The 25,059-nt window shown below is 41.7% G+C and overlaps 1 protein-coding gene across 5 annotated transcripts in view; it reads left to right on the top strand.

Moving 5' to 3' along the window:
- Positions 1-25,059, top strand: part of LOC126501581 (type-1 angiotensin II receptor A) — a 52,353-nt gene that overhangs the window by 6,130 nt on the left and 21,164 nt on the right. For 4 of the 5 annotated variants that reach the window (XR_007591718.1, XM_050142327.1, XM_050142329.1 and 1 more), the window contains one exon: positions 2,393-2,476. The gene's annotated coding sequence lies outside the window, so the exon portion shown is untranslated. Of the gene's footprint in view, positions 1-2,392; positions 2,477-9,923; positions 10,058-25,059 lie in introns of all 5 variants that reach the window. The other variant, XM_050142330.1, reaches the window with a different exon arrangement.

Genomic DNA, 25,059 nt, shown 5'->3' with positions numbered 1-25,059 from the left:
TCCATTAAGCCGGGTTTCATGACTGTCTTTCCATTCAGAGGATGTCACTTCAGATAAAACACATTGTGCCATGAATAAAACACACTGCACCGTGATGTTTCCCAGCCATTCGCTGCCCATGGTTCATTGTTGTTACTTTAGCCGTAATAGGAGAGGACTGGAGTGTTTTCTACATGTTGATAGTTCTTAAATACTTCTTGAAGTTTGACCCGCTGAGAGAAGAGGTTTGGACCAGGCAGTCACAATATAATTGAGAAGTATAGAGTCATCATGTATGTATCTTATATTTTAATAACACGTAATGGCAATGTAATTCATTAGCAACATATAAAACATAAATCACAAGTACCATTCTGTGCGCATTACGGCTTTGTTGATTCTTATCAAAATACTATTAAGGCCGGAATTAGGTTCTTGATGGTCTAATGAAAGTAATTTAGTTTTTTTTTAATCACTGATTTGTGAGTAAAATATTTTTTTTTACTTTTATTAATGTCATAAAATTTGTATAGCAAAATCACCACAACAGAAAGATCAATAAAAATATACAACAGATCTGAGAAGCCCTAAAGGGCTCGTCATTCAAGGTTCATTCTTCCTATCATTTTTTGTATGTTTTCTAAATTTCCTTAGTGAGTCTCTAACATTTCCACTTCGTGTTCGCCTTGGACCTTCTGGTACTCTCCCTCTAACCCACTCTGGTGGGTTAGAAACTTGTCTCAGCCGGCCACAGCTAACACTCTGAAGAGGGGCACTGTAAAATTGATGATTTCCTTATTTTTTTCCAAAAATGTAGTCTTACCGAAAACTCATGACTTTTATATCATATTAGTATTTTAAGTGGAGAATCTTCTTATGAAAATGTCTTTGACAATGGTAATAATGCCCCAAATCCTTCTGTTCTGATACTCTATTTACAATGGTAATAATGCCCCAAATCCTTCTGTTCTGATACTCTATTTCTGTTTTGATACTATATTTCTGTTCTGATACTCTATTTCTGTTAGGATACTATATTTCTGTTTTGATACTATACTTCTGTTAGTGTACAGGCTTTCTGTGTCACCTGTTCACAGTCCCTTTAAGTAACTGAACAGGTTAAAACAACCTTCATAGACTCTCCCAAATCCACAATAGAAACTATTGATGAATTTAGCTACCTAAAAATAAACAAATAATTAAACAAACAAATGGCTAGATAATAAGCAGCATGATATACAAATTCGAGAGATAAGTCTGCAAACCTTTGGAAGCTGCTTGCCACACATGACATGTAAAATATTAGCTTCTCTAACTAACATTCACCTTTTCATATGAGAAACTATGCAAGGCCTAATTGAAAAAGGAAGCAAAGGTAATGGCCATGTAAAACAGGAGCAGAAAAACTCCTGAAGAACATCAGAAGATGAGACACTCAGTTTCATCCACAGGCACTGAAATGCCAAGTCAAACGACACATAAAGAAGATTTTTGAAAAAAAAATCTAGATTTTGGGCATCAGATTTTTATCACAAACTTTATGAATAGAATTTTATCACTATCCATCAAAATGTTAAAGAACAGTTTAGTTCAATAATTCTGTTTTGGACCTGTGCTATCGAAAATGTTCAGTAAGTATAAAATGTCTATGTATGAATATGAGCATTGAAACGTTTTGTAACAGCCAACTGGAAAGCTGGGGAAAAAAAAAAGAGATTTAAGGCCTTAAGAACAGGCCGGCTAAGCAAATTATCAATGAATGAATCTGCTTTCTGTGGCCGACAAAGAACGTTCTGTGTAGTTATAAGGCTAAATAAAACCAACAGATTAATGTCAGCAACGAACAGAGAAGTAAAACCTTAGTTAAGAGACCATGAATGTACACACATGTACATGTATATATACTTGGAGTTCTAGAGGGGTAAGGAAGGAGAGTATCTCTGGGAGGCAAACTTACAAAATTAGAGTCAGACGTTTACATTATTATGTAGCAACCTTTATATGACGTGCAGGTCTTATATAAGAAAGACAAACAGAAAAAAAATCTTTTGTAATAGAATTCTCAAAATATAGTTTAATAATACTTGCGTAAACCTCATAAGAAAGAGACTGTGTAGCAAAGTTTAACTGCGGTTCCTTAAGTAAAAGCCCAATCCACTGTCATAGTTCGCATCTTTAGGGTCAGTTTCACCAAGTCTGGTCCCCTTTGCTGCAAGACACCGGGAAGGGTTGTTAAACATCGTTAGGAGGGAGCAGCCTAGCTCCATATTAGGGAAAATGTGTTCGCAGTGCGAAACATGTGGCTTCTTTCTCTCCTCAAACAGTCTTAATATGCAGTATTAGCAAGTATTTAATAGAAAAAAATTAAAATCTGACCACATTTGTGAGTCCCTTTAATATTTTGCTCTTCCAGATTTAATATATGATCAATTGGTATACCATGGCTGGCACTTTCTCCAGATAAATCACCACAGTCATCCCTGGAAGTCATCAGCAGGTAAGGGTCTCATAAGTCGTTTTCTCTAATAGTTATTCAAGCAGGGAAGAATAACATTTCACCTTTACTCTGTTTTCTTGATACACGGCTTAGGAATGTGTTTCCTGTAACTTTAAATATAAACGCTATCATAGTAACCATTCATTCATGAACCAACGGCAAACCATGCCAGATAACTGAAAACCTTTGGCAAAGGGCCCTTCAGCACCTGATGGTTGCCCTGTGCTGCATTCTCGCGGTGCACAGGGTGAAAAGGCTAGCCACGAAATAGTTGTGGCCTTAATCAGCTTCAGGTCGGGTATGCGTTCACTCAATATCGAAAATCTGAAGACCGAGACCTTAGCATTAGACCTGCTTGCTTTCAGAATGCCAGCGTGTCTCAGAGTCTCTGCTTGCAAACCTCTCCCCTGCTTTAGTGATGATGCAGGGTGATATCAGTCAGGGAGGGAGGTCCTGTAAGCTCTGTGAGAGACACGGAGTCACAGGATAGCACACTGGTGCCTTGGAGAGTAACAACACAGCAGTCTGAGACTGTTTTGGAGATCCTCTTCTGTAGTAGACCTGATGTTTTTCATGAAGGGAGTCCCTTGAACTCAACAAGTAGGGAAAGGAACCTTCAGCAGCTTCCCTGTTCTATTTAGAGGAATTTAAAAGCCGTGTGTGCCCCTTGGGACACACCGTGATTCTGTTTTGCTGAGGGAGACTCTAGATGGGTGCTAGGTGGGCACAGAAATGTTACAAGTGGCTTTGCTCTTTTTCTCACTGGCACGTAGGAGAATCTTTCTGGACGGCACCCCAGGGTAGTGGTGTGAGCAAACTATTTAGGGCTACTTTAATCTTGAGGATTAAAATAGTCACATTCTACAGAGTTGTTGCCGTGTATCTTTGGCGTTTGTGTTTGGTGTGTGTGTGTGTGTGTGTGTGTGTGTGTGTGTGTAGATAAGCTTAAGAGTCTGGACAGTGTACGTCATGAAATTTAAAAAGTCAGCTTTGGAAACACGTGCAATAAATTATATCAAATACTTTTCTAGTTTGTAAGACAGTAAGACAAGATGTAAGTTTTTTTTTCAGTACTGGGGTTTGAACCCAAGACCTTATCCATAATATGCTGCTGAGTCACGTCCCAGCTGTAAAAAAAATAATAATAAAAGACTTTTCTTTTGATTCCGAGTATTACTAATTACCCAGGCAAACTTTGTGTTTGTGATTCTGCTACATCAGCTAACCTCCCAAGTACTGAGGCTTAGAGGACAGCAACCCCCAGGCCCAGCTGATGTGGTATATTTTTAGGAGTTCTTGTGCTGGTTGTTTTTTTATTTTTGTTTGTTTGTTTTGTTTTTGTTTTATTTGTTCATTTGACTTAAATCTAGACTTAAAGCTGGGAAGAGGAACTACTAATTGAGAAAATGCCTCCATAACATTGGCCAGTCTGTAGGGCATTTTCTTAATTAGTGATTGTGGGATGCACGGTCCATTCCATTGTGGTCGGTGTCCTGGACTGGTGGTCCTAGGTTCTATAAGAAAGCAGGTTGAGCAAGTCATGAGGAGCAAGCCAGTCAGCAGCACTCTTCCATGGCCGATACATCAGTTCCTGCCTCCAGGTCCCTGCCTTGAGTCCCTACCTTGACTCTCCAGGATGAAGGACTGGCTACAAACTGTAAGATGAAAGAAACCCTTTCTTCCTGAAGTTGCTTTTGGCTGTGGTATATCAGCACAGCAATAGAAACCCTGACTAAGACAGCTCTGAAGAGGAAGGATCTCATTCCGTGTTATTTCCCATCAGCCCCAGGTGGAAGAAGCCAAGCAGCTAATCCAGAATGTTCCTTCCAGAAGAGGTTCTAGTCTTGGGCCTGAACCCCTTCCCAACGTGTCCAAAGACATCCCATTCCCGGCATTCACATTAGCAAGAAACTTTTCAAATAACCGACACCTTGTTTAAGAATAGTAAACACAGAGGATACATTGTACATTTCTTTTTTCAAACATTTCGTTTAAGGCTACCACAAGCCGCATTCGTCATTGTAAGGAGCCATTTTTTGTTGTTTCTAAAGAGCTGATGGTCTACCAATCCTCCTAACTAGCAACATTGCCCTGGTTTCCTGCCAACTCGTCCCAAAGGCCCCATTTCCAGCTGTAGGCGCTCTGCTAAAATACAGAAGGCGTTTGTTTACCGAAGAACCTTGTGAACTCGGTAATGCCCCTTTAAAATTTCTGCCAACTTACAACTAAAAAACTCTGATCTCTTATTGATTGAAATGTGTAAACAGCATTTTAGAGTTTGCTTTACAGGTCCAAAGTGTTTATGTTAAAATGAATTTTATGAGTAGGGAAGCCTGCCTACTTGTACATTTAAAAGAATAAAGAACTGGGGTTAGTGACGTAAGAATCTGTGGACATGTTAACAGCCATTGGTCACATGTGGGTACTGAAATTTAAATATAAATTAATCTGACTCCAGAAGGTAGAAATTCAGTTTCTCGGCTCCGAAAGAACATCTCAAGTGTTTCGTAGACACGTAGTTGATGTATGACACAGACGTAGAACGTTCCCGTTCGCACAGACGGTCCCATTTCACAGGCTGTGATAAACACAGTTTTAAACGCTGCAGTGGACATTCATGACCAGTTAAAGGAAAGTTTTATACTCTTTTTTAACTTGGAAATTTCAAAGTATTTTGATATTCAAATTTTCTTAGTTCCCATTGCCTGGGCTACAGCTATCAAGGCTTCTTTATGTGTTTCCTATTAGTTTTTCTACTTGAATCTTTAGTAAATTAGTCTAGTTTTATATTCATGATCTCTTTAAGAGTTGTACATAGGTTCCTATGTCACCTCTCGAGCTGAGGACTAACATGTGGATGCGAACAGCTGGCTTATTTACCTACATCCTTGTCACCCTTCTTTTTGTAAGGTCTCAATTTTGTAAGGAGGTATGTTTCATTTGTTTTAACTTAAATACATCTTATTGATTTTTTTATAAAGAACTTGGTGAGTCAAACAAAATCAGTTGCTCAACACTTTTGCTAAACGCTCTAGCTTTATTTGATGTACACATATTACATATAGTAGTAATTTGGTTTTATTTGTAATGAATACAACAAATCCCCGGTGTAATGTTCTAAAGTTCTTACTCCTTCTGTTTCCCCCTGTTCCATTAACGAAATGTCATTCTCAAACACATTCCAGTCATTATCTCTAGCGATGCAGTTACATTTATTTCTCGGAATAACACAGTTGCACAAGACCAAACACTGAAAACAAATTTGCCTTTCCTGTTGAAGCACAGGATTTGAAGGCAGCTGTCAGCCTATCTCTCAGAAATGCATGTCATATCTTCCCGTCTTCCAATTACACACTTAGAGCGTCACTTTTCAACCACAGCATGAGGTGGCCTGGAGCCACCTTAGACTTTTAGGAACAAATCCCAAAATGTTTCCAATGGGGAAATGTTAGCCAGTGTGTGTGTGTGTGTGTGTGTGTGTTTAAGGAAACTAATGTGTAATTTGGTTTATAGGGGAAATTATGTAATGTTTGCAGTTTATCGATGGTAACTTGATTCCTTTGTTGACTAGCATGGCTAGTGGAACTCTGCCCATGAACATGCTACTTTACACTGGTTAAGAAAGATGCTATAACATCTTAAACTTTTGCATTTCATCATTTTTCTTCTTCTTTGGTTCTGTGATGTTACCATCAATATAATATAATTAAAATACTATAATATAATACAATATATATGTATATATATATATTCAAGAGAAAGTATTTCTGCAATCTTTGTAAGTAATTTATTCTAACAATTAAAATTCTTAAGTTAAAAGGAAAAATTGACTTCATGGGAAACTTTTATTCAGTATACGCAATTAGTTTTCATTAACTTCATTAATGAAAGGTTGCAAGTCAGATTTACCTGATGCTGAAGATCCAAGAGGGGCTGTACCTTACCTCTTAGAAGAAGAGGCCATTTAGTTGGAAAACAAACATGATCAGATTTGAGCAGTTGAGTGTTATGGTCTTGACTCAGAAACACGCATGTACTTAAGCCTGGGTGTATACCGAGAAGAGGTAAGGAAAACAGTGTCGTCTTGCGAGCACTGACCATCCATGGCTGAAAATAGTCAGGCTTCATTTAAAGAGGGCTGCTATAAATCCTTCTGTCGATACTGAATTCCTTTAGAGTGGGGCGGTTACAGCGGGACGGTCTGTTCATACTCCTACTTGTCACTGAGCCCACTGTCCTTGGTGTCCACACTCCACATGGTTACTTAACTGTCTAATGCCCTGGTGTTTCAGTTTTCTTTTTTAATATAATTTTTTTATTGAAAAAAAAAAAAGATTTCCGCCTCCTCCCCGCCTCCCATTTCCCTCCCCGTCTCCCTTTTCCCCCCTCCTCCCTCTCCTCTCCCCCTCCCCCCCACTCCTCTCCCCCTCCCTCTCCAGTCTGAGGGGCAGTCAGGGTTCCCTGCCCTGTGGAAAGTCCAAAGTCCTCCCCGCTCCATCTTGGTCTAGGAAGGTGGACATCCAAACTGGCTAGGCTCCCACAAAGCCAGAACATGAAGTAGGATCAAAACCCAGTGGCATTGTCCTTGGCTTCTCAGCAGCCCTCATTGTCCGCCATATTCAGAGAGTCCGGTTTTATCCCATGGTTTTTCAGTCGTAGTCCACCTGGCCTTGGTGAGCTCACAATAGATCAGCCCCACTGTCTCCGTGGGTGGGTGCACCCCTCGTGGTCCTGACTTCTTTGCTCATATTTTCCCTCCTTCTGCTCCTCCTTGGGACATTGGGAGCTCAGTCCAGTGCTCCAGTGTGGGTCTCTGTCTCTATCTCCATCAGTTTTCAACTGTCAAGTATGAGGTGCCTGTTAAGTTTCTTTCCTCCGACTACAAATTGGGAATATCAAGTAAGTGTTATGGCGTAGTGAGTCCTCAACAAAGATGAAAGCACACAACATGGTGCCCTGATTCAGGCATGCATTTGGCAGTAGATTCTGCCGTTCATTCAATTGGTACTTGTGAACACCTGAGCGCTAGGTAGCGCGAGCACATAGGTGTGAACAAAGATCAAAGTTCCAGGACCCAGGTCTAGGATGATGGCTCATTTGGGAAAGTACCTTCTGTGTAAGCATGAGGACCTGACTTTGGGTCCCCAGAGCCCACAGAAAAGCTGAGTGTGGTGGTAGGGAGGGACAGGAGAATTACTGGGGCTCATGGGCCAGTCTGCCCAACTGAAATGGTGAGCTCCAGGTTCCCTGAGACATCCTGTCTCCAAAATCAGGATGGAGGAGTGAAGGAGGAAGACACCCAAAGTTGACCTCTGACCTACACACACACACACACACACACACACACACACACACATGCACACATAAACCTATACTACACATGAGTACATACAAACGAAAAGGAAATTTAAAAATGTCCTCATACCAAGTGCAGTGGATGGAGAGAAAAATCAATTGAGTAAAATGCCTTAGGTGTTGAAGAGCACAGAGAATGAGAAGTTTGTGGGAGCAGTGGGCAGAGGTTGCTTCAGGTCTAAAGTGATGTTCAGAGAAACTTTTGACCAGAAAAGAACTATGTGGATGTTTGGAGGAAGATGGCTCCAGGCAGAGGCTCTGAAACCATGAGGGAACATGTATAGTCTTAGGAATGTCAGAGGCGTGGGGTCTGACAAGTGACGTGTAACACTGTATGATGTGAACTGACAGAAACTGGAGACATGTTTAGAATGGACCTAGGAAAGGCGACTGACAGAATTTTAAATTTAAATGGTTGTAAAAGTTAAAATATTTTTATACACAATGAATCATTACCCCAATTAAGGATTTTAAGTAGAAAGCAGGCCCACAACTCTGTCCTTACTAACGTGGCCTCTGATAGTGACTGTAACTTTAGAAACCCATCTGCTTAAAAATCTGCTCCTTCCGGAAATCAACGTCCGTGTTTGTGCTTTTGTATAACTTCATTTATACTTTGCTTACAGTTGTGACCTTTAGTCTTGTTTCTGGGGATGAAAATACAGTTCTTCAAATACCAGAGAGTGAAGGTCTTGTCAGTAGATCACATTTAACGAAATACTTGGAGTCTCAGACACACTGTTCTTAAGTCCTGGGACATCACCAAGTTCAAAATATTCTCATGGGCTTTTTATTTCATTTAAATGATTTTATCTCCAAGCTCAATAGGAAGATTCAAACTACACAATTCACATTGTAAGTGTGCCCATCCATCAACCATATAAGAGGGAATAAAATTATTTAATGGAAAAAAAAATCAAATCTACTCACTCTGCAATTATACGGATGACTTGAGTGAGAACAAACAATTCTGACGTTGTTTGTTTTTTAATTGGTGTTGTTTTCCATGCTCTTCGTGCCTTCCCCGGCTCTGCTCCCACTCAGGACTTCTAATGAGGGCCAGGGAGCAAATGTATTTAGCAACCTGCGTTTCAGGGATGGAAACGAGAACATGAAGATTAACAGTATCATCCTTGTTAATCTGATTCTCTACAGCTTAAGTCAAGGTCTCTGTTGCTATTTCCAGCAAATGGGCCCGAGGAGAAAACACAGGTGCGGTGCCAGGCCTCTCCTGAGAGCCTGCTGACGTACAGGCTTGGGCTGGAGAATTCCTCAATAGTAGGAAGTTATAAGAAAAAGGAAACTCCCTTCATTCAAAGAAGTGATAACAGCTCAAGGGTTGGGTGTTCCGTGGGCTAAGAGATGTTCAAAGCAGTGCAAATTCTGATAAAAAAATAAGAAAACTAATTCTGTTAGTATTACTCTTCAAAGAATTCTTTCCTTAATGCTTCTGTCAAGTAATTACCTTTTAAACAGTTCTAAGCCAACAATTCAATATAATTAGGAAATGTGTTAATAGAAAATTATGCCTTCTAAAAAGCTTATTTCATAATATATATTTTTCCTGCTAAAATGGTATTTAATAAAAAACTAAGCCTTTGCTGGTCCCTTATAAATGATGACTTGTTTCATCTGGTGTGAATACATATCTGTGTCTTGGAAAGTTATTTGGACGACTTTCAAGCAACTAATATCAGCATATTCATAACTTTTATTATTTTACTTTAAAGACACAGCCTTGTTACACAGCTCAGGCTGACTTAGAACTCTGCCCTCCTGCAGGGATTATGGGTATGTACCATATTCCCAGAGCTCAGAACTTTCCTACAAGCTGGGTCACCTTGTACACTGGATCATAGATCAGCAGTGGCTGTGTCATATAAACGTACTGTTGCAGTAAATTGAACCAAATTGTGCTCAGACCAGCTTACCTACATTAAGCTGGGGAAAGGGAAGAACGGCGTTCAGACGGGTCCATGCTTCTTTGCCCAGCTTTCCACCCCCAGTCCTGGTTCTACTCTCACTCATTAGTGCCCTCTGCCTTCTCTCAGAATCCCCCAGTGGAATCAAGCTTAATTAATTGGTCTTACAGAACTTTACACTGCTCTAGAGATGAGCTTGTGCTGAAGTGGCAAAGAGATATGGGAATTCAGCTGTCCTGCTGGTGTGTGGCTTCTAAACTGAAGTATGAACCCAGAAGAATATTTGTGGCAGAATCCCAGGCTAGTAAGTACTCAAATCTCAGTCCATCACTGATAAGTAAGCACAGATTTGCTTGCCGATATCGATATCACTCCTGTTAGTGAGAACACAAAAGGCAGCCATGTTCGGAAGCAACACGCTTGGGAATGCACAATACGTAACTTCACACAAGGTCTTCCTTTCCCAAACAAAAACATGAAAAGGTTGTTCCGATTGTTCTGAAATTCTCTGCCAGGGCCTGGGTCCTGACTTCAGGAGACACACGCCTCTTTTGTAACTCCAGTGTGTCCTTCGAAACTGCTCATAAAACTGCCAAAGTTTAGCCCTTCTCCTCCGAATTAAGTTTTTTTTTTTTTTTTTTTTTGTTAAATGTCAGTGTCTGGTCATGGTCTTCTCCTCAATGCTCATGGCAAAATAAGTCAGTTCTAGTTGTGAGTTCCAGCAACACAGGGATGAGCAGATAAGCTAAGAGGGTGCCTGGAATTAAACCGCTGTTCCACTCAAAATAAGAAGCTTTAGATTCCATCCCATGGGTTTCTTTGTCTAGAAAAATAACACCCCGAATCCCCCAAACAACAACAACAACAGGAAAAAAAAATCCCAGCATTTGAGAGAATTACAACTCTCAGTGGCAACCCACGGACTAGTGAAAGGGTTAAAACAACGCCTGAGAAAATGCTAATAGTTTCTTTCTTTTGGTTCATTGAATTCAGATAGATTTTTAACCACTTTACTCTGCCAGCTGTTCCAAAAATGGCTTGTGTCTAGTCGATTCTTACTTCTCTTTGAAAAATGATTTATCTTTGTTTTATGTGCATTGATGCTTTGTCTGCATGTATGTCTGTGTGAGGGAGTCAGATCCCCTGAACTGGAGTTGCAGACAGCTGTGGCCTGCCATGTGGATACTGGGAACTGAACCTGGCTTCTCTGGATGAGCAGTCAGTGCTCTTAACCCATGAACCTTCTCTCCAGCTGACTCTCAATTTCTATCTACTGTTTTATCTGGTAGAGTCACAAATTAAGCAATCATCCAATTCAGAAAAAAAGTGATATTAGAAAGAACTACAGTCTTCTCACCTAAGAATAAAAACCCAAGATTAAAATATTCTCAGCCCAGGAATGATTCATCTTTAGAATTCTCTCAACTTTTGTAATCCAGGTTTGAAGGTGGAGATGGTAGGAGAGTAATAGTTGGGCGAGCAGCTGGCACCGAGGAGTGATCTTGTCTGCCACTCACCATACTTTGAGGTCACCATGTTATTGACAATGTGTTATATTGCCACTTTATAAATTAAAACAGGAAGAATCAGAAAATAGCAGTGAACATTATTAAGAGGACACTCTCTGATAACCAGGTAATGTGTCCATCTCTTCACTTTTTTTTTTTAAAGATCAAACCACAGTTTTTAAAATGTATAGTCTGATTTCTCTTACCGTATCTACTTTTTGACAGCAGCTGCTGTTGTATACATTGTTAAACAAGGACAGAGCCAGGACCCAGATCTGGGATTTACTCCAATAGCTTGTGTCTTAGTTCAGGTTCCTAATGCTGTGAAGAGACACCATGACCACAGCAACTCTTATAAAGGAAAATATTTCATTGGAGTGGCTCACGGTTCCAGTTTTTAGTCCATTTTCATCATGGCAGGACATGGCAGCATACAGGCAGATATGGTACTGGAGAAGGAGCTGAGAGTTCTATATCTTGATTCACAGGCAACAAACAGGAAGTGAACTGTGTTACTGGGCATAGCTCGGGCAAAGGATATCTCAAAGCCCACCCCTACAGTGACACACTTCCTTCAACAAGGCCACACCCACTCCAGCCAGGCCACACCTCCCAATAGTGCTACTCCCTGTGAGTTCATGGGGGCAATTACATTCAAAGATAGTTGAATAGCTTGCTTCCAATCATTTCTCTCCCAAGTCACAAACCACTAAATATGCAGTATCTAAGATCTAGCTGATATTTCTAATTGCTACTGTTGGTAGTGTTATCTTCATATAAGTAAACATTATAACAGTATCTAATTACAGTTTCTACCAATACCATGTTTACGTATTCACTAACATTATTTGATGGTAGAGTGAGAGGCTCCAGAAGGTATATTTGTTCTAGTGTAAAACAGATACTATGTCACATTTCAGTGTGGAAAATTATTAACTTATATGCCACCAAACATAGGCCCGAATGCAAAAGAAAACAAAGGAACACTTAGCTACTTTGAATAATGTATTCTATAGGATAAATTATTGCACTATGACTCAGTTTCTTTTGGCTGTATATCTGGTCATTTGGGATATGTAGAAATTGCTAAAATTATTCTTGAATTCTAGCTTAGAGTTCTATATGAAACATTAGGCAAGTTGTTTGATGATATATGGAGGACACTTTGAAAATATTTTATTTTTAATTATGTTTATGTCTGTTTATACCGCCGACATCCCCCCCCATACCTATCCATGTCCCCATCCCTCCGACATGAGTGCATGTGTCTCTGGAAGCCAGAAGAGGGTGACAGACACCCTACAGTTGAAGTTAGAGCCAGTTGCTAACCACCCTTTGGGTTAGCATTCTCGGGTCTATGAATACTTTTTACTTCATAGATTATTGAAAATCATCTGCTTAAACTGAGGTATAAATGAGAAAAAATATTTCTTATTGCTGAAAAACTACATGGACTCTCCTGTTTGCACCATATCCTGTGTTGCTGTGCCCTCTCTGAGATATTTCACATAAATTTAATGGCCTGTGGGTTCTTGGTGGAGGCAAGTTGTTGACTGACCTGTCATCCCTGCAGCAGCAGGTGTCCTTGTGAATAACGAGGTGATCTATTGGCAAGAGGGCAAAACCAGAGCAATTGGATCTGCTTGGGCAGGAGAAAAGGCCTCGTGATTCTGCCAAGGAGAAAAAAAAGAGTCCATGAACGTAGTTCTTTGTGTGTGGATGTGGGTGTGTGTGCACATTGTTATGTGTGTGCGTGTGCAGGTGGAGGTCCGACATCTTTCGTAGCTTCTCCACTGGAGTTTTTCGAGAAAGGGTCTTTCACTGATTCTGGAGATCAGCAACTTGGCTAGCCGGGATGGCCAGTGAGCTCCATGGGTCCTCATCCTCCCAGTGCTGGGGATAGAGAAGTCCACCACCCCACCAGCTTCCACACGGCTGCTTTGGGTCCACACACTTGTCCTTGTGTGATGTATTGGTCTCTTCGCTGTCGCTGTGATCACACACCAGGACCAATGGCAGTTTTAGGAAGAGACTTTATTTTGGCTTATGGTTTTAGAGTTAAGAGTTCATCATGATGGCAAGGCATGGAAACAATCAGCAGGCACGGCTATAGGAACAGGAAACTGGGGGCTTGCACATTCAAATGCAAGCGTGAAGTAGAGAGAGCACACTGAAGTCGGGGGGCCTTTTAATCTTGTAGCCTGCTCCAGTGGTGAACTTCCTCCAGCAAGCTTTACCACCTAAGCCTCCTGAAACAGAGCCACCAACTGGGGACCATGTGTTCAAATATCTGAGACTATGTTCCTCAATCCACTACAAATAACAGTCTCTGTGGTAAATGAGCCCTCTTCCAGCTCCATAGTCCTTTCTGAAAAAAGATTCACTATTATTTCCTTCTTTCCATATACACTTGCACTGGCAAATCATTGCAGTATTTCCCTGCAAGGGAGGGAAATGAATACACGGCTTAAGGTTCTTCCCAGACCACATAACAGGGCTAGGACTCACTCTTAGACATTTTCTTCCATATGAAGTGGAGCAACAGAGACCAGAGTTATAGCCATAGCAGAAACAAGGTAACAGCTGGACACACAGGTAAAACTGTGGTTTTCAAGACAGTGACAGAGAACCATAATCCTGAGGAATCCCCAAGAAGCAAATAAAAAGTTAATAAATCAGCCCAAGTTTGCTGTCTGTTTGTATTTCAAAAACGACCAATCCTTTGTTGTTGTTGTTGTTGTTTTTCCAAGACAAGGTCTCTATATAACAGTCCTGACTGTCCCAGAACTCACTCTGTAGACCAGGCTGGTCTTGAACGCACAGAGATCCACTTGCCTCTGCCTCCCGAGTGCTGGGATTAAAGGCGTGCACCACCAATGCCCGGCCCATCAACCATTTTCAACATGGTACCTTCTGAGTCAGCTGCAAGACAGTTAGTGTACATCCCCAGAGTACCACTTTTGCACCTAGGTTGTCTATTTTGCTAGGAAAACTCTGTTTGGATAGAGATGAAAACACCTGCTCTTTATTATAGAATACAATCTTCCTAGAAGTCAGCACTTTGGCAGGGTCCAACCATTCCTGTCCGAGAGACCACGCATAAAACCTTGATCCTCATTCTTCTAGCTTCCAAGCAGCTAACCTGCATATACATGTTATTCTTCAATGGAATTTAAAGGTTGCTCCTAGCTGGGCGGTGGTGGCGCACGCCTTTAATCCCAACACTCGGGAGGCAGAGGCAGGCGGATCTCTGTGAGTTCGAGACCAGCCTGGTCTACAGAGCTAGTTCCAGTTCAGGCTCCAAAGCCACAGAGAAACCCTGTCTTGAACCCCCCCCCCCAAAAAAAAAAAACTTGCTCCTGAGTTAAGCTATATGTTTCTAATAAAGCAGAAAAAAACGCTGATATGCTAATGTTAACACAATGTTAATATGTTTAACATAAGCCAGCTTGACTAGTGTGATTGCTCGTCCAGTTGGGAAGGTAAGCCTCATGGAACTCTTCACTCAAATCGACGTAATCAATAGAATGAACTTAGGAAATAAGCTGGCTTTGAAACCACAATGTGCCCTTGTCCCATGAATGTCTAGGAAATTTCCTGCCTGCAAAGTGCACCTTAGAAACACTCGAAAAAACAAACAATCAAGAAAAACATCCCAAGCCAAATATTTCTGGCATTCAGTAAGATATTTCAACTGTAATCTTTTCTTATCAGTTATATAGCAGGGGGCAATTAAATCAGTACGGCATCAGCCTGTTCAGACTTCGGGTGTTGGATGATATTAGTTTCACAGATGTTAGAAGAGGCACAAATCCCCCAATCCCATAGATTCCATGCTGTATTCCTACACACGAAGGTGCTGCATCACTGGACAGCCACGCACCAGTCTCTTTTAATAGGGCAGAAAATGGAAGGAGGAAGATAAGTGTCTGTGTGGAACAGTAAGAGAGACGGCAGCGGAGTGGGGCCCAGGCTGCCATCGGGGGCGGTTCTCAGCCTGAGCCAGGCTTGTGTCAGACACGTGGCGACAGGGCAGCCGGGCGGTCTGAGAGCCACAGTGGACAGTCCTCCGTCACACCGTTCCTCTGCGTGCCTCCAGCCGTCTCCGTGTTCTGGGCCATGGATTTTGTTGAACGCAGAAATGAGAGTGAACCGTCTAGCAGCCTTGGGTATTTTTGCTGCAAGTGTTTAACACTGTGTAGAAACCTTGGATCGGTGTCCGTAGCATCCTGCCAGGGCTCCGCGGCTGTTTTCTCAGTTGTCAAATGAGGCGGTTGGCGCAGTCAGCTGGCAGCCGTGGGACCAGGTCTGCTCGCTAACAGACCTCTGTCCAGTTCCACCGTGTTGTTTCTTCATGTGCTCCAGTGAAAATATTTCCGACTAAGGTGTCTCCCATAAGATGTGAAATTCCCAGCCTATCTTTAAAAATCCCCCTCCCACCCTCAATTGCCACAGTTGGCTGAAAAATAACCCCGTTTTCCTGTAAGGCAGAGGTGGGCCGTGGCTTGCTTGCTGCCTCCTGGCCCTAGAGTGTGTGAGGACAAGAAACACGGTGTTCACGATTTCTAGGGATTATTCCAGAAATAAAACGGCAGGAATTTCTGATTTAAATTGTTTTAAGGGAAGCAAAAGACTGTGAAGAATGATTCAAATACACTAAAGGCTTAAAATATACTTTTTGGTTAGATAATATGACAATCAACCACCTCTGATGATTACCATAGTATTGCGTTTGTTTACAGAAACAGAAGGCATATATATATATATGTATATATATATATTACATATATCTATGTGTATTTCGATGAAAAAGGAGTAGATTTGAATTACAAATTTCCTGCTTTTGCAGAAGATTCTGTGACTTTTAATGCCACATCCAAACAAACAAAGCTGCTCTCCAAGCCTCGATCGACAGTTGGAGAGTTAGACTACACAAACAGAACATCTTTGGTTTGGTTACGACATGAAGCCAGACTATTTACCGAGAGTGAAGTGAAAGTGGAATGTTCCTTGTGGGTATGACTGGGGCTGCTGGAATAGGCTAGCTTCGAAAATATGGTTTCTGTAAAGGAGACCCTCTTCCTACCAGGGTTTCCAAAACTCTTAGTAATTCTGACATCCTTACAAAATTCTCATGAAATTCATAAGTCTGCCTGCCCTTGGATGAGCAGAATGAAAGATGCAGAGTTATTTGTCTTTCCACTATTTTATACAGTAATAAAGTAATACTGAAAATGTTACTATCACAACCGGTAGAGTATTGTGTAATTATTAAAAGGTGAAACCGTGAACTCAGGTTAGGGAACAATTGCAGATGTTAAGCCAGGTAACCCAAGGGAGAAGTCACATGAATATAAAAGGAGCAGTAAGCAAACAGTTCTGGACTCTGAACGCTGTATTTTTAAGGCCTTTTTTTAAAAACGTATTTTATATGACATATTCTGAGCACACTTCCCCCTTCTGCGTTTCCTCCCAGCTCTTCCTCACCTCCCTGCTCACTCGATTCCATGCCCTTCTTTCTCACTCAAACAAAAACCAACAAATAAATAATAAAGCAAAAATAAGAAACACAACGACCCACAAAAACATAAAATCAGGAAACAAAATATGCAAGCAAAAGACCAATAAAACAAACAACAAAAACAACAAGCACAAACATACGAGACAAAAAGCCTATGAAACCACCATTGAGCTTGTATGGCCTTGGCCAACCACTCCCGGCACCGGGGCCTCCCCTGAGGTGTGGTTAACATGCCCAGTGAGACTCCACCAGCAGGAAGTGTTATTTCCTTTGAAAGTGGGTACAAACTGCAGGAGACTTCTTGGTTATTGGTGAGACCCTGTGTCCTTCCCCATCTCAGCACTGGAACCTGGCTGGGGTTGGACTTGTGTAGACCTTTAAGGGTGTTTTTGTTATTTAATTAGCCCAGTTATAATCTGCCAGCCAGAGGTGTATCTGATGCTTAGTGAGATGGTTTTGTCTCCTCAATATAATCTTGTAATCACTTGTTCTTCAAATGTTCGTTGTTATTTTGTTTTTGTAAACAGCCTTTAACCTGGCTTTATTGGGTGAGAAACATCATATAATCATGTAATATTAGGTTAAAAGAGTTTCTAGCACCATTTCAACTTCTAGGCTTAATTAAGAATGTGATGAACTGATTATGAAATGTAAAGTTTTACTGAATAATTTAGTATAGGTACAAGGAGTTGGAAATAATGATATAATCATATATCATTATGATGATTATATATATAATGATAATAATGATAGGTAACATTTGATGGTAGCTGGAGAAATGGCTCAGTGCTTAAAAAGCACTTATTGCTTTGGTTCTCATCACATGGTGGTGGCTCACAGTCATCTGTAACTCTAGTTCCAATGGCTCTGATGCCCTCTTTTATTAACTGCAGGCATCAGACATTCTAGTGGTGCACAGGCCAAACACTCAGAAGCATAAAATAGAATAAGTAAATCTGTACTTAAAAACTAGCACTTGTTGAGTATGTAATATTACAACTATTTCCCCCTTCATTTGATTTAACCTTCATGTTAAGAGTTTATGGTTGATTTGAATTTCGTTTTTGATAGAAGTCTCTGGAAGCATAGAGAGGAGAAGTAAACTACCCAATTACACGATTACTCTGAGATGTAGTGAGAATTTTAATCCTGTCCAAAGTTTTGGGGTGTCCAGTCAATAGACTAACTATGACTAAGTCAACATTGCTACATGCTGCACATAGATCCTAGCCTGTAGATGGGCTTTCCATTCCTGTCATGTATTTATTTTGATCTAGTCTGTCTACACGGAACATGTATGTACACATGTTAGGCTGAATTTTACTCAGTCATTCTGGTTTCATATATGAAGATGCAGCAGCAAGCCAGGCGGTGGGTGGCACACCCTTTAAATCCAGCACTGGGGAGGCAGAGGCAGGCGGATCTCTGTGAGTATGAGACCAGCCTGGTCTACAAGAGCTAGTTCCAGGACAGGCTCCAAAGCTACAGAGAAACCCTGTCTAGAAAAACAAAACAAAACAAAAGAAAACAACAACAACAAAACATGTAACAGTCAGCATACCTCTTTATTATTAATTTTGGGCGTATCTCTGTTTCTGCCTTCCTGTTCATTTCTGTACTTCATGGGCTTCTCCTCCATTTCTGTTTTTTCCTTTGTTGAAGTGAGGTTGTTTTGATATTTGATGCAAACACTTTGCAATTGGTAGTGTTTATCTCTCAGGAACTGCATAGCCTGACCTCAAATGCCTCACCAAAATGTTACCTATTCAGCCTCAGCATACAGAAGAGACATCTGTGATAGGTGATAGGCAGTTGCTTGGTGTTTCCATAGTGAGAAAACAGAGCTCTTAATAGGGTGGGGGGAGGGTAAAACTGCCTCTGATTTAACTGCTCTTTCAAACTTCCTGGCGCTTTTCTTCTTAAACTAGTCTACGAGAAGCTTGAAGGAAACGTTTGAGGGCAATGAACTATTAAAATTGTGGCCGCGGAATTTTGTTTACAGAAGTCTATTGATAACTGCTATTTAGAAAGGTTTTATTTTTTTTTCTCAGAAATATTCATTAGCTGTGAAAACAATTACTCTATGTCCTGGTGGACTAAAAAAGCAACTTTGTAGCAGGAAAGTCGAGCTGAGCAGTGACACTCACTGTCCCCATTGTGTGTCACTTCTTCCCAGCTGTGTGTCTCCTCTCTCCCTGACTTCTCTAGTGCTTTAATTCTCTCGAGTGCTTCATTGCTTTTCCATCTAACGTGCTGTTCCCCAGGGGAGAACTTAGAGTGAACCGAAGGCTGAATTTAAATGCAAATATTGCCAAGTCATTTTATACCCTGAAGGGTGCACAATGTATTTACTACTCAGTGGCCCTCAAGTCCATCCAGTGTCTATGGACAGAATGCCACCAGAGGGCAGACTTTGATTTCCAGATTGGGTGACTTCTGCCCTCTAGTGGAGATTTGTGGGCCACTTCAACAGGCCTCAGTTGTCTTGAATTCCTGGACTGCCTCTTCAAATCCTTGAGTCCTAAAAAATGCTTAGGGAGACTATTTTCTTTTTTCTCTTTTGGTTTTTCGAGACAGGGTTTCTCTGTGGCTTTGGAGCCTGTCCTGGCACTAGCTCTGTAGACCAGGCTGGTCTCGAACTCACAGAGACTATTTTCTAGAGTGATCTCATGAGCAGATGTTTAGGCAGTTCTCAATACTGAGCCAACGTGCCCCCAACACTAACTTGGTCTTTTGAAGGGTTACTCAAGAGAACTGTGTCTCTTGTGAAACCTATGAGTACATAAATGCGGCATATAGTTAACTTAGTGCTGTTAAAGGTAAAAACAATAAATTACCAAAGTTAAAGAAAAGAAGTAATGAAGAGAAAAGGAAATGAAGCAAAAGGAAAGGAGAGAGCAGGGAGGGGAAGGGAGAAGACGGAAAAGAAGGCACAGTCAAGCACTCATCATTTGCAGCACTGTTGACTTCTGCTCCAGGTAGAGGTCCTTGTCCACACTGCTCAAATCCACTTTTACTCTCTTAGTTTGATTTGTAAGTTTCACTCAGTGTATAGGAGATAAGCATCAAAATTAACTGGGGAGAAAAAAAATAAACAAATGCTCCCAAATGGCCATTACATTCAGCTGGGACTGCTTCCTGCGGGGAAATTAGAGCATTGGGGCCTTAGTCAGAAACATTCGTTTGTAAAAATTAGGAAGTTGGGGCTGGAGAGATGGCTCAGCCATTAAAGACCAGTCTCACAACAAACGAACAAACAAAACCCTTAGAAAGTAAGGCTGTTTCAGTGGTTCAGTGGGAGTGACATTTGTCATCAGTCCTGATGGCCTGAGTCCTGTCCTTGAGGCCCAAGGGTGGGAGGAGAGAACAGATCCCTCCATGTTGTCCTCTGGCTTCTACATGTATACTTAGGTATGGCATGTGTGTCTCTGGCAAAAATAAGTTTAAAAATTTAAAAACTAGAAAGCTTTATTTATTTCTATCAACCCAGCTTACTGGTTTCTTCTGATTCAAGGGAAATTATGCTTTTCTGTTTTTTCTGTTGGGCTCCCCCAATGGGCTGAGCTATCTGGAAGAGCAAGGGATTTCTCGCTATCTGATGGAGACAGGGAAGGTCTGTATGTGTGTTGCTATAGTGGAGTTCGGGCAGTGTGGAGCTGGTGGTGAGAGAGACTGGTTTGGCGAGCTTTGTTGGTGGGAAATAAAAGCAGAAATCGCTTGGTGAATGGAAGGACGAGAAAGGCAGAAACCACAAGAGGAGAGTGAACAGAGAAGGTGATGGCTGTGGCGTGGCAATGAATGTCCTGAGCAGCTGGTACACCGTGTGTCACCTGCCACCTCACTGACACAGTCCTTCTAGACAGACACACTCTTTCAAACTTTGTCCAAACCAGGAGAGGAGTGTTAGTCACACTTAGAAGAGGAAAGAACTCTCAGACGGCCAAATGCTGCAGTCACGTAGGTCTTGCTCTTGAAAAGGGTTCCTGTACTGTATACTAGAAATGGATTTTCATTTCAAGTCGATGTCTGACATCTGGTTACTCATTAATTGCAAATGAGATTGTCACAGGAAGCTAAAGTCACCAACAGCAACGAGCTCATTTTAATTTTTGAGTGGCAGAGTGTCGTGCCTTTTATCCCAACCTCTCTTGCCTCTTATCATAGGCTATTTATTAGAAAGTGTAAAACACCCAGTGTCAAAAGGAACGGAGTGACAGATAGCAGCAGGTGGAACAGACTACAGCCAATGGTGTAGTATCTACGTTTTAAAAATCACATACAATTCAAACGGAATTATCGGGGCTGACAACATTGTGCAGTCCACGCATGTTTTCATTGCTGTCTTTCAGCTCCTTGCTCCCAGGTCTAGTCCTTGCTTGTGCTGTAGTTTCTTTTGTTTTGAGTACTGTGTACAGCCTCCAATCTCTCTGTTACGGTTTGCTTGCAGTGAAAGTAATTAGTTATCTGCATCAGAGTATAAATCTAAGAACACCAACAAAAGTCCTGAAATAGGCCTGTCTGACTTTTGACTTCATGGCACTACATAACAGAGTTCATTCTTCAGAGCCACATGATTGGGTTCTTAAAATAGCCTCACGGTTTAAGTTAGTTTACAGTTTTGTATTTGACTACGTTCATAGCTATCCTCATGCGGATCACAAGCCTCACAGGTTGGACAGGCCTGCTAGGACCCCATAGCACCTGCCTTTCTGTTGCCAGTGGCATGTAGTGGCGTGTAGTGGCGTGTAGTGTCACAGTAGACATGGCTTCCATGTCAGCATCATCCATGACAAACAGTACTCTCATCATTTTCCAAATGAAGAAAATGAAGCATGCATTAGGTGAAAATCCCAACTCCTGAACTTTGAAGAAGTAAATCATATCTTTAATCCCAGCACTGGTGAGGGAGGCTGAGCCGGTCTGTGCTACATGATTTTGAGGCTAGCCTGGGCTACAGAACAAGAGCCTCTCCCACTCAAAAATGTAAATTTTATGTCGGTTGTACCCATCTCTCTTGTTTCCCACTCCTTGACCTGCACTCTCCTATCTCTGTGCTATTAGGTGGAACCACCTGTTCTAGGCAGTAGCTGGTTCCAAAGGTGTCACAGAAGAGGACAGCCCAGTCTACACAAATCAGATAAAGTTCAGACACTCATGAGCAGATGGAAGAAGTGTTTTAGGCGATAGCAACGAGCCAGGTGGTTCACCCCAGTCCTGAATGTAGGAGAGACACACAGAATTTCATAAGCAATTCTTCATCTGGCTTCAGTAGTTTACTGGACTTCCATTTCTGATGACTGATAAAGGCCAAATGAAGCACTGGACAGTGGACAGTGTGGCATCTCTTTGGACTTTGGTTGTTAGCCAGATCAGCATTAAGTCACGTTTGCCAGATCAGGTACCGGAAACTGCATCCATGTCTTTTGGTTCTCATCATGGGCTCTTCCCAGTTTCTTGTATAATCCTGGACTGATGAAACATGGTTCTGTAGCGAGGAGTCCATGAATGGAGGAGGATGGGCGCATGCTCACACCGGCTTCCTATCACATTGGTCTTCCTGCCCTCTGGAACTCTCCAATGGTGCTTCATATGTAAAGTGATAAGACCGTTTCCTGCTAAACACCAGCATGGCCAGAGAAGATTTTCAAAGTGTGTTGACTAGCCTTGATCACATATGTTTCATCTCAACTTTTCTACACTCTTTGAAAAAGAGAGACAATAGCATGAACAGTCAAGAGTTTGGGATTGTGGGCGAAGAGGTAGAGCTTAGGAACACTTATCAAGACTGAATTAGAAGGCTGGGGAGATGGCTCAGAGGGTAAAGTTCTGTACAAGCTTGAGGACCCAAGTTTGGATCCCCAGAACCCATGTAAAACCTGAGTTTGTGGCCACACGCCTGAGGCTTCAACACTGGAGGGAGGAGACAGACAGAACTGGGACAGGGTGATAGCCAGCCGGCTGAGTTAAAATGGTGACTTCTGGGTTATGGATAGATGCTGTCTCAAAAACTAACATCCCAGTGTCTAGGCCTTCACACATGTACCTGCGTGGCAAGCTCACCAGCAGACACATGCACACGTTCATGCACCACACACATATACATACACAGCTGAGCTCTTGAAGCCATGGTTATTAAGTAGGAATTCTTAGAGAGGATAAAATTTTAATTGTAGCTTAGGCTCACATCAGTAGGTTCTTACCTTGAATAACTCCTGAGAAACAGAGGAATTGGGGGGGCACTTAACTGATATCATTTAAGATTGAGAGGAATATCCAAATTTCCTCTCGTGATCCTCATTTGGGTCTGGCATTATTTTAAGTGAAGCAAGGGGCGAGGCTAATTAGTAATGGCAGCACATTTAGCTGCTGTCCCCACAGTTAGATGTCCCCATATAACTGATATGCAGGATTGAGGATTCGGCTTATCTTGTGATCATTTCTGTAAGGTCAGACCACAGTAGATTGATGCTGATGGGAAAAGGATTGTAAACCATTGGACTCACTTGGACATACCGTACCGTCAGTCTTTATCTAGCAGAGAGTGTTTCTTAAATACTTACTTTATGTGCACCAATATTGAAAGAAAAATATTTCTTTTTTACTTAGAGAAATACTCACTTAGGAATTGCAAGTGTAAGAGTAAACAAGATTATCGCCAAGGAAGAAGTTACATGAGGACTCCATCCAAGAACGCAGCACCCTCCCCCTCCCATGTGTGTCTGTCTTAAAAGTCAACTCTAGATACCTGCCCATTAGTGTCAGGTCCTCTATCACATTCCTGTAGTCATGGCTGCCAAGATTACCAGCATGGAAGTGAAGGCTGGAAAGGCCTGGATGATTTATCAGAAGGCATGCTTATCACTCAAAGTGTTAGTATGTCTATAACTTGTAGGGAGGATGCAGGCAACGGTCTGGAAAGTCTCCTAGGTAACAACTCAATCAAGGGGTAACAGTGTGGTCAACAAAGGACTGACAGTGGATAATAGGTTGAGGTGAAGTTTTAGTGACCTCATCTGTCTGGAAACCAGGGTCACTAGACACTCACACACTGAAGACAATAGGAATTGTGTTTCCTTGTTAGTTAAGGTCAGGAACTAGAAAATCTGGCCCCTTTGTGACCAAAGAATAGAATTTCTGCCCTTGTCTTAATTCTATTGCTGTGATGAACACCACGGCCAGAAACCAAATTGTGGTAGGAAGGATTTATTTGACTTACCTTCCATGTCACTGTTCATTAGTAAAGGAGTCTGGACAGGAACTCAAACAGGGCAGGGACCTGGAGGCAGGAACCTGATGCAGAGGCCATGGAGGGGTGCTGTTTACTGGCTTGCTCCACATGGTTTGTTCAATTTGCTTTCTTATAGAAACCAGCACCAGTCCAGGAGTGGTACCATTGGTTTGGGCCCTCCCCCATCAATCACTAATTAAGAAAATGTTCTACAAGCTTGCCCACAGCCTGCTCTTTTTGTTTGCTTGTTTTTCAAGACAGAGTTTCTCTGTGAAACAGTCCTGGTTGTCCTGGACACTGTGTAGACCAGTCTGGCCCTGAACTCACAGAGATCCCCCTCTGCCTCCCGAGTGCTGGGATTAAATGCACGCACTGCCACCACCTGGCCCACAGCCTGATCTTATGGAGGCATCTTTTCATTTGAGGCTCCCTCCTCTTAGATGTCTGCAATTTGTATCAAGGTGCCATCAATCTATCCGGCACACTCTTTGAAGCTGAAAGGAGGCTGCTTTGGTGAAAAGCTGAATGAGGGAGATGAGATGCTAGAAAAACAGACGATGAATCCCAGAAAGCAGCTCTTTCTATTACACTCTGCTTTGGCTGGAGTATTTTGATTGGGTCGGAGAGACTGCTCATCCATTCAAGGCTAGACACACAACCAAAACATCACTAGAACATTAGGTACCACCAAGTCAATCTAATTAAATTGTCCAATACAAGCTGCTGGATAAATTGACTCGCAATCTAAAGAAAAAAGAGTCCATAGTATCCTAATGGACAATAAATGGACCAAGCCATTACATTTTCAAGGATTTTCTTCATATTTCAAATGAGCAGGCCAGTGTTTGTAAGTTCACAGTTTGGTACAACTCAATAAATCATGCAGTGCAAATAAACTATTCTCTTTAGTACATATAACTCTTATAACTCTTTTAAAAAAGAATTATGTTTTCATTTATGCATACACCCATGTGAGCTTATGCCACATGTGTGCAGGTGTTCACAGAGGCCAGACAGAGTGCTGTATCCCTGGAGTTCAAGTTTGCAGG

Source organism: Alexandromys fortis, unplaced genomic scaffold, assembly GCF_014885135.2.
Source record: "Alexandromys fortis isolate MF-2015 unplaced genomic scaffold, M_Fortis_MF-2015_v1.1 scaffold_5, whole genome shotgun sequence".
Classification (NCBI taxonomy): Eukaryota; Metazoa; Chordata; class Mammalia; order Rodentia; family Cricetidae; genus Alexandromys; species Alexandromys fortis.
This window is presented reverse-complemented; position numbering and strand designations above follow the sequence as displayed.